Below are 11,166 nucleotides of genomic sequence, written 5' to 3'. Positions count from 1 at the left end.
GAACAGAAAACAACTGCAGGCCCTAGCAGCTGGGGCCTGGAGACAACATCCCTTTAATCTACAATTAGGTTGCTGACATGATCAGAGATATTTCCTTAAGTGGTCCTTGTTTTCTTCTCCTTGTTGATATAACTTCTAGCCCCGGAATATCTTCTTCAATTGTTAGGTTGCAAAATGCTTTCTTTCGTTGGGTGGGCTGCAATTCAGTCTCCTAGAAGTTAGCTTCTAGGAGAGCCTGTTTTCTCTCACTACCTGCCTCACCTTGTGGCTAAATGATTAACTAGGTTTCCCAGGAAGGCCTCTCCTTCAGCTCCTGGTTGTATCTCACCAAGAATCTCCCAGGATTGATTGATTGACCTCTGGCCCACTTCCTTACTCGGGAAGGCAAGCAAGTGGGGTGCGCCCCCTGCTGCTGCCTGGGTGTACTTGCCAGCACCATCCCCACCCCTACCCCCAGGCCTTACTTTACCTAATTCTTTAAGTAAAAGTAAAAAAGGTAGCCTAACACTTTAATCCATATACCCTATTTATTTCATCAGATTTTTTTTTTTTTGTCTGTCAAGCAAAATTTGAGGCCTAGGTTAGAAGGATTTAGATTTGTAGATTTCGGCTAAGCAGAAAGACTGTACTATGAGATCCAACACCTAACATCAGACTCCCTCCTTTAAACGCCAGGGCTGACCAGGGCAACAAGCTTCATTGTTGTGGCTGAGATTGTGGCTGGTTGGTTCCTCTGCATCTTTCTTCTTCCTTTTTCAAATAAATGCATTTATTTCACTTAATCATGTAAGAACAGTCATATTATTTCTAATTGTGATTCTTTTTTGATGACTACAAAAATGTCAGTATTTTTAATTGGTGTATATTCCACAGTGTCAGGTTTTATAAAGGCATTTTCTTTTAACTAGATCAAGAACGTTGGCCCTAATCCCCCTTCTCTCTCTCAATTTCTCCCAATCCTGCTTCTGTTTTTCTGTCATATAAATAAGTAATTTTATGTATCTTTATAGACTCTAGGAGTTTCAATGAGAGAACATGAGATGTTTGTCTTTTTGAATATGGATTTTTTTGTTTAATATGATAATCTCTACTTGTATCCATTTTTCAGCAAAATATGTTATTTTATTCCATTTTTCCTGACGGAATAAAACTCCCAATGCATAACTATACCACCACTTCTTTATCTATTTCTCTGTTGACAGACCAAGAATAAGATAGAGGTCGATCTTATAACTCGGATCTTGTGTGTAGTGCTGCAATACCCATGGATGTGAAAGTGTCTCCGTGCTGTTTTGACTTAGTGGCCTCTGGATAGCCACCCAGGAGTGATCAGCTAGAACACAAGGGAATTTTATTCCTAGCTTTTGAGGAATCTCCACACTGATTTCCTTTGCCACTGACATCCTTTGGAAAAAGATAAGACAAAGTGAAGAGTGCAGGAAGCAAGTTTAGAACAAAGCTGTTACCCAACTTGAAATGATTTGCTAAGAAGATCTCAACTTTCCATGCTTTGCATGTAGACAACTTGTAAATGAGCAGTCTGCTTGACTAGACATAGTGTTACAGTTCTGATTTTAAAAAAAATGTGTCAATTGTAATTCTAATTTTCACATTGTTTTTACATAAATTTTCACATTAGGTTCAAGAGGCCCTATACTTAAGTTTTGGGATAATTTACAATAAATGAGTATTCTTAACTTTAGAGATAGTCAACTCCAAGGCATTGTAAATGTTTAACTACACAGAAATAACTGCTTTATACAGAATGGAGGGACAGATGCAAACTTGACAGTGGAAAGTGGGATGTTGAAGTTTGGTTTTTCTTTGTCATGGTTCTCAATTTACTCATGGGAAGCTCAGTTTCCAGTGTTTTTAAAGAAAGAAGTACTTTGCTGCCTTGGCATCCTTGGTGGGGGCATGGAGGTTGTGCCTTGTCTTGACACTTGAGGCTTCCCATTGGTTCTCTTCCCATATTGTGCCAGTTGACAAGGGCTGGGCTTTAATAGTTTGCTGGCCTAAAGTCCTACATTAAAAGATAAGCTCTCTGTTTTCGGTTGTTCCACCAGGGATGTTTCTGTTCAGACTCATGACCATTTGGGCTGTGAGTGAGTCAGCTGAACACCTTCCTGTCGTTGAAATGTCTCCCCCTACCTTCTGGCCATTAACACTCCACCTAGCATAATAAATTCCCATAACTGCTGTTACTTAAAGTGAGTGGTTGATGAAGATGAGGGATAAGGCAGCAGGAAATGGAAGAAGAAAGGAGGATTAAAGAATCAGAATTTAGTAAAGGACAAAGTACCAGGCTTGGAAGCAGGCCTTGTTCCTAGGCACTTTGCTTGGAAAGTGCTATGCATATGTTCAGGTCTTAATAACTGTAAAGTCTTACCAAAAAGTTTCAGAGAATGTAAACAGATTTCATAACCAAGTCTTCCTAAATAAAGGTATTGATCTGAAGAAATCTTTAAGTGATACTTTCTGAGGACATGAACTAAATATCCTCTATAGTAGACCTCCTGAGAATATCTCCCATGCAGAATGACTTTTGTGCACAAAATAGACTTCTTTACAATATTTGGAATGGATGACCTATAATCATATATCTAGTGTTGAGTGAAAAAGGCCAAACAAAAAAGAGTCCACAAAAATTAAGGGAGCATACACTGTTAGAAATCACAAGAGACATTAACTGTAAAATGTGCACGAGAAACTTTCACCTTGTGAAATATGTCACAAGAAGTCATAGTGCAGATTACAGTAAACAAAATATTGCTCAAAAGAACATAATGGAGTACAAAACTAAACATAGAACTCTCAACAGAGGAATCTAAAATGACTGAAAGACACTTAAGGTAATGCTCAGCATCCTTAGCCATCAGAGAAATGCAAATCAAAACAACTCTGAGATTCTATCTTATAACTGTCAGAATGGCCAAGATCAAAAGCAGCTTGTGCTGGAGAGGCTGTGGGGTAAAGAAAACACTCCTACATTGCTAGTGGGAGTGCTGCTTTGGAAATCAGAATGGCAATTTCTCAGAAAGTTAGAAAACAACCTACCTCAAGACTCAGCAATACCACGTTTGGGTATATACCCAAAGGATGTTCTATCATACCAGAAGGACATGTGCTTAGCTATATTCTTAGTAGTATTATTTGTCATATCTGGAACCTGGAAACTACCTAAATGCCCCTTAACTGAAAAGTAGATAAAGAAGATATGATACATTTACACAATGGAGAATTACACAGCAGGGAAAAAAAAGATATCTTGAAATGTGCAGGCAAATGGATGGATCAGAAAACATCATGTTGAGTGAGGTAACTGAGACCCAGAAAGACAAGTATCATATGTACTCTCTCATAAGTGGTTTTAGGCATAAAGAAAAATCAGCCTACAATTAGCAATCCCAGAGAGCCTAGATAACAAAGAAGACCTTGAGAGGCATACATACATATAATCTTTGGGAAATAGAAAAAGACAAGATCTCCTGAGTAAATTGGGAGTGTGGGGATCATGAGAGAGGGTAGAAGGGGAGGGGGAGAAAGGAAAGGGAGGGGAGAAATATATATAACTCAACAAAAACAATTGAAAAAAAGAACATACTGGGAAAAGCTGTAGATGGCAAGATGAAGCAATGGTCCTGGGTAATCTGAAGAGAATGAGACAAAACTAGAAATGGGGAAAGTTTGATATAAGACCTCTGGGTGGAGAAGGATATTTCTATTTCATTACATTAAGAAGAATGTGTCCCATCTTAGGCACCTTGTTGTCAACAGTTAAGCATCTTGTAAATGTCAAAATTCTCAGGCTCAATGAACTTAATCTTTGAACAAATCCTCCTCAAAGATGACTATCTTTGTATGCTTTGGAACTTTCTAATAATAGTCTTTCAACCTTATTTCCAGATCATTTTCAGATTAGCCTCATTTCCAAGACTGATCTGAAACTACCATACAGCTCAGAGTAGCCTCAAATTCCTGATTGTTCAGCTCAAGTCCAAGGTTGCGGAGTGTACTACTCCTGGTAGTAACTTGAAATCTTAAAGTTTAACCATATATATTTGCTAATGTCCTTGCTATCTCTTACAAGCTTGGTAATATTTTTCTTTCTTATGTCTTTGGTTTTGCATTTAGAACCAGGATGAATAATACTTTCCAGGAAGCCATGCCATATCTGGCTATAGAGAGAGTGTTACTCTCCATTAACAGCTACCTAGTGCTGTGACATCTGTTGAGATCTAGTTATGGTACTTCCCTGCTGAGGATTCCAGTCAGCTGTTAAGTGTGGGCATCTGTCCAGGGGACCTACTTTGAATGCACAATGATGCTGATGAGTTCACCCCCTCTAAGCAGAAACTTTGTGACACCTGACTCCATTCCATCTGTCACTGCAATGGAGCTACCAGCCACCTTAGGGATTATGAAGAATATTTTTTCTTATTTGTGGTGGCAATGCTTTTCTTCTCTGTATCCTTCTTCCCCTGAAATATTCCTCATAGCAAAGCAGCCGAAAAACTTGGAAATTTAATATTTACATCTCAAAAATCGTTATTCCAATATTGTTTGAAGTCAAGTATGAGTTAGTTCCAAAGCACCACTATTATTCACTCCACCTGATCTGTCTAACACAGAAGCTTTCAACTTGTGGGTAGTAACCCTTTCGGGGTTACATATCATGTATTCTGCATATCAAATATTTACGTATTATTCATAACAATAGCAAAATTATATTTATGACTTAGCAACATAAGGAACTTTATGTACCCACAAAGCATTAGGAAGGCTGACAATCCCTGATCTAGCAAGAACTTCCTAAGATGTTGAATTCATCTTCCTTTCATCTTAATTTTGTACCCAGAGCCTGCGCTGCTGCCAACCCTAATTCTTCAATGCCCTCTCTAAGATCCCCTGCTACCTCCTTCACTATGTTGACTTCCACAAGTCTCCAAGGCATTTGTTCATATCATTGCATCCTCTGCCCAACCCAGTCTCTTGCTAGCATCTCCATCTGAAATGTAGCCATAGCCTCTTGACTTCAAGCTGCCTCCACCATTAACTTTTCTCCAATAAGCAAGCCTTGGAAACAAAAATAAGAAACATACAGCAGTTTGTTAGAGTCTGGAACCTTCCTCCAAGGCCATTGTGAAAGGTGTGGTTCTTGTATTGGCACTATTGGAAGGTGGAGGAAACTTTAAGGGGTGACTTCTAACAGGGTTTCTTTGGCTCATGGCAGACATGCTCTTGAAGTGAATTCTGGGGCCTCAGTCTCTCTCTCTTCATTATTTGAGTGCTGGTAATAAGGTGAGTGGCTTCTGTTTCCCCAGAAAATTTGGGGAACACCTTGGTGGTTGCCAGATGACATCAGGAAATTGGAGCTCCCTTTGGGATTCTTAAATCTCATTGATTAAAAAAAATAAGAATGGACTTAAATGGAAGCTTGAGGATAACTTTAGTAGGTTTAAAAAGGAAAAACAAACAAACCAGGGGAAAGGTGAACTGTAAATCTTGGCAGGTGTTTGATTAGGAGAATGGAGAAGAAAGGGAAAAAGTTACGTCTTTTGAGTTAAACTGGCAACCATGTTAGCTACATGAAGGTCAAGCAGCCTCATGATGAAGACAGGAGCTTTAGAGAACAGGTGAAAAAGCCCAAACTACTGGAGAAAGCACTCTGAGGCTCTGGCCAGCATCCCTAAAATGGAAAAAAAGAAGCTATGTTTTACTTAGTTAGGATTCAGACAGGTGGGCAGACCCCAAGGACCGTCTTAGTACCTTGGAGGGACTATGCTAAGGGGCAGGAATTCTAGGAAGTGAAAGTATTTTAATTAACTGTCTGGTTCTTCCTCTTATCTTTTTGGCATGACTTAAGGTGGATCCACATCTCTGAGGTGGCTCATTGGCCAGGTGATTGAACTGCAAAGCTGGACTACCTTTGAAGGGAGGAGACACTGGCATGTCTCCTTCTAGAGATGTTCTTTATTCTTTCACTCCTCTTCACCAAAATGTTCTGCCTTGTCGCTGATCAACAGCAAGGGGCCAACAGATCCTGGATCAAAACCTCTATACCTCTAAATGCAAATCAACAAACAAACACAACTTTTTTTCTTGTAAATTGATAACATCAGATATTTTTTACAGCAGTGCAGCACTGAGTAACATGTTACTAATAAATTAGGCCATGTCAGACTCCACTCAAATGCTTCAATGTTGTTCCAATGTTGCAGAATAAAATCCAAATACTGCATCACAGGCCCATGAAGTGTAATCCTGACCGTCTGACCATCTGTATCCTTGTTCCAGCTATGCTGGTGCTCTTGCTGCTCAGTAATAAAGTGAGCTCACGCCTTCCACAGAACTTTGCCTAGAATACTTCCCCGTTTAATCATAAGGACATTAATTCCTTCACTTCTTTTAAATCATCTTCAAATATGATTTCATAGAGAAGTCTTTCTCAATGATCTTTTTAAAAAAGTTCCCAGCCACTTGTTGGGTCCCTTATTTTGTTTATCCTTCAATCTTTCCTAGTAGGGCATGCCCTATCCATCATATATTGGAATATTTCTTTATCTACTTAATTGTTCACAGTTTTATTGTAATAGGTATTTCTTTCTTTCTTTTTTTGAGTTTCCATTTTTTTTTATTAAATTATAAAAGTTTCCATTTCTGCCCCTCTTCCCAACACCCTCCCACTCCCCCCACTCCCTCTCCTCCTCCCTCTTCGTCCCTTAGGGTAGTCAGGGTTTCCTGCCCTGTGGGAAGTTCCAGTTCCTTCCCCCTCCCTCCAGGTCCAGGAAGGTGAGTGTCCAAACAGACTGGATCCCCAAAATCCAGTATATGCAGAGGAAACAGGTCCCAGTATCATAGTCGATGGCTTTTCAGAAAGACTTCGGGCCAGCCACATTCAGAGAATCCGGCCAAATTCCGAGAATTCCAAAACAATCTTATACAATAAAAGAACTTCTGGAGGCATTACCATCCCTGACTTCAAACTCTATTATAGAGCTACAGTATTGAAAACAGCTAGGTATTTCTTTCTTACTTTTTCTTTTTCGTTCTTTTTTTTTATTTTTCAAGACAGGGTTTCTCTATGTAGCTCTGCCTGTCCTGGAACTCATTCTGAATGCAGTCCCTAAATTGCTAATCCCTATACTTTTTCTATGGATGTCTTTCTAAATGTGTTAGTAGTCACAAAGTCTTTTCTCTGGGAACTGAAGCCTGTGTGGCTTTCTGATATTCCTAACTCCATGGACCAATGATTGTCCCTAGGAAACCAGCTTTGCTATTGCAGATTTTACTCATAGCTGTCAGGTTTTATCCAGTATGTTCTTTATTGTTTACCTGTGTTTGTAGATGCTTTTCTGCTGATCACTTCCGTGAAGTCTTCTTAATGTGACTTCCAGAAGTTTACATCTTCAGGACCTGAGTTTGTTATGAGAAGTTGTGCTTTATCAGGACCAGCAATGGAAGATTATATTTAAAATGCAAAATGGAAAATGAGGAAAAATTAGACTGTGTTCATTAAGGAACCATGGTTAGGTGGTAAAATCTTTATAAAACAAGCAAGGAAGTAATTACCTTGATTAAGCTTTTTTTTTGGATTGATTTTTTCCTTTTATTAATTAATTGATTCAATTAAAATGTAAAATTTGGACAAAAATTTTTGCATATAAATTGTATCCCACATTCTATGCGCTACTTTCTTAGTATTAGACAACAGCCTGAAAGATCATACAAGCATTTTAATACTGTTTCTCTTCTTCTATTACCCCATAAATCACAGCAGTATAGCCTTTGTTACTTTAAAATATGGAAATAGAAAGGTGTTGAGAGTGATGTTCATAGGGAACATTAAGAAGATTTTATAAAACTATTTCTTTTTTTTTAAGTAATTTTATTAAATTATAAAAGTTTCCATTTCCGCCCCACATCCCAACACCCTCCCACTCCCCTCACTCCCTCTCCTCCTCCCTCTTCCTCCCTAAGGGCAGTCAGGGTTTCCTGCCCTGTGGGAACTTCAAGCTCCTCCCCCTCCCTCCAGGTCCAGAAAGGTGAGAATCCAAACAGACTGGATCCCCAAAATCCAGTATATGCAGAGGAAACAAGTCCCAGTGTCATTGTCAATGGCTTTTCAGATAGACTCCGGGCCAGCCACATTCAGAGAATCTGATTGGATCACGTGCTCTTTTAGTCCCAGTCCAACTGGCCTTGGTAAGCTCTCATTAGATCCGTCCCCTTGTATCAGTGGGTTATAGCATCCCTCGTAGTCCTTATTTCCTTTTTCATTTTCTTCGTCCTTCTGCTCCTCATTTGGACCTTGGGGGGCTCAGTCCGGTGCTCCAATGTGGGTCTCCGTCTGTATCGCCATCTATCTCCAGATGAAGGATCTATGGTGATAAGCAAAATATTCATCAGTATGGTTATGGGACAAGGCCAGTTCAGGCACCCTCTCCTCTGTCCAGAGAACAATCTGGGGATCTCTCCTTGGACCTGGGATCCCATATATAATCAAGTCTCCTGTAATCCCAAAAATTACTCCCTTAGTTGAAATATATTCTTCCCTGATCCCATATTCATCCTTCCTCCCTCCCCCCCATCCCGGTCCACCGAGCATTCCCCATTCCTCCCCTACTCCCTTCTCTCTAACAGTCTCCCCTTCCAACAATCCTCCCACCCACCCCCCCAATGCACCCGAGGTTACATGGGACTCTTGTCTATTTCCTACCTCCTGGCGGATAGCTAAATAATCTTCATCAGGTTCATCTTCTTATTTAGCTTCTCTAGGATCATGAATAACAGGCTCAAAGACCTTTAATTATGTTTAGAATCCACTTATGAGTGAATACATACCGTGCTCCTGTTTTTGGGTCTGGCTTACCTCACTCAGTAAAGCGTTTTCTATTTCCATCCATTTGCATGCAAAATTCAAGATGTCATTGTTTTTTACCGCTGAGTAAAACTCTAATGTGTATATGTTCCACACCTTTTATAACCATTCTTCTATTGAGGGGCACCTAGGCTGCTTCCAGGTTCTGGCTATTACAAATAGTGCTGCTATGAACATAGTTGAACAAATGCTTTTGTAGTATGTTAGCGAATATCTAGGGTATATTCCCAAGAGTGGAATTGCTGGGTCCTGAGGGAGGTTGACTCCCAGTTTCCTGAGAAACCGCCACACTGATTTCCACAGTGGCTGCACAAGTTTGCATTCCCACCAACAATGGATGAGTGTTCCCCTCCCCCCACATCCTCTCCAGCATAGGCTATCAGTGGTGTTTTTGAGTTTGGCTATTCTGACAGGTGTAAGATGATATCTCAAAGTGGTTTTGATTTGCATTTCCCTGATCGCTAAGGAGGTTGAGCATGACCTTAAGTGCCTTTTGGCCATTCGAAGTTCATCTGTTGTGAATTCTCTGTTCAGATCAGTACCCCATTTTTTAATTGGGTTAATTAGGGTTTTAGTGTCTAGTTTCTTGAGTTCTTTGTATATTTTGGAGATCAGACCTTTGTCTGATGAGGGGTTTGTGAAGATCTTCTCCCAGTCGGAAGGTAGCCTTTTTGTCTTACTGACAGTGTCCTTTGCTTTACAGAAGTTTCTCAGTTTCAGTAGGTCCCATTTATTCATTGTTTCTCTTATTGTCTGCACTCCTGGGGTTCTGCTTAGGAAGTGGTCTCCTGTGCCTATATCTTGTAGACTACTTCCCACTTTCTCTTCTATCAGGTTCAAAGTGGACGGATTAATGTTGATGTCTTTAACCCATTTGGACCTGAGTTTTGTGCATGGTGATAGATATGGATCTACTTTCATTCTTTTACAGGTTGACATCCAGTTATGCCAGCACCATTTGTTAAAGATGCTATCCTTCTTCCATTGTATATCTTTAGCTCCTTTGTCAAAAATCAGGTGTTCATAAGTTTGTGGGTTAATATCCGGGTCTTCTATTCAATTCCATAGGTTGACTTCTCTGTTCTTATGCCAATACCAAGCTGTTTTCAACACTGTTGCTCTGTAATAGAGTTTGAAGTCAGGGATGGTAATGCCTCCAGAAGTTCCATTATTATATAAGATTGTTTTGGCTATCCTGGGTTTTTTGTTTTGCCATATAAACTTGATTATTGTTCTCTCAAGGTCTGTGAAGAAGTTTGGTGGGATTTTGATGGGAATTGCATTGAATCTATAGATTGCTTTTGGTAGAATTGCCATTTTTACTATGTTGATTCTCCCCATCCAAGAGCAGGGGAGGTCTTTCCATTTTCTGGTATCCTCCTCAATTTCTTTCTTCAAGGACTTAAAGTTCTTGTCAAATAGGTCTTTCACTTCCTTGGTTAGAGTTACCCCAAGATATTTTATGCTATTTGTGGCTATCATGAAAGGTGATGTTTCTCTGATTTCCCTCTCTGCTTCTTTGTCCATTGTGTATAGGAGGGCAACCGATTTTTTGGAGTTGATCTTGTATCCTGCCACATTACTAAAGGTGTTTATCAACTGTAGGAGTTCTTTGGTAGAGTTTTTGGGGTCGCTTATGTACACTACCATATCGTCTGCAAATAACGAAAGTTTAACTTCATCCTTTCCAATTCGAATCCCCTTTATTCCCTTATGTTGTCTTATTGCTATTGCTAGAACTTCAAGCACTATATTGAAGAGGTATGGAGAGAGTAGACAGCCTTGTCGTGTTCCTGATTTTAGTGGAATGGCTTTGAGTTTCTCTCCGTTCAATTTGATGGTAGCTGTCAGCTTGCTATATATTGCATTTATTATATTCAGGTATGATCCTCGTAAACCCAATCTCTCCAGCACCCTTATCATAAAGGGGTGTTGAATTTTGTCAAATGCTTTTTCAGCATCCAATGAAATGATCATATGGTTTTTTTCTTTCAGTTTATTTATATGATGGATTACATTGATAGATTTGCGTATGTTGAACCATCCCTGCATCTCTGGGATGAAGCCCACTTGATCATAATGGATGATTTTTCTAATGTATTCTTGGATTCGGTTTGCCAGTATTTTATTGAGTATTTTTGGGTCAATGTTCATGAGTGAGATTGGTCTGTAATTCTCTTTCTTGGTTGTGTCTTTGTGTGGTTTTGGTATCAGGGTAACTGTAGCTTCATAAAAAGAGTTTGGCAATGATTCTTCTGTTTCTATATTGTGAAATACATTAAAGA

Source organism: Myodes glareolus, chromosome 23, assembly GCF_982192425.1.
Source record: "Myodes glareolus chromosome 23, mMyoGla1.1, whole genome shotgun sequence".
Taxonomy (NCBI): Eukaryota; Metazoa; Chordata; class Mammalia; order Rodentia; family Cricetidae; genus Myodes; species Myodes glareolus.
Note: the sequence above shows the minus strand (reverse complement) of the source record.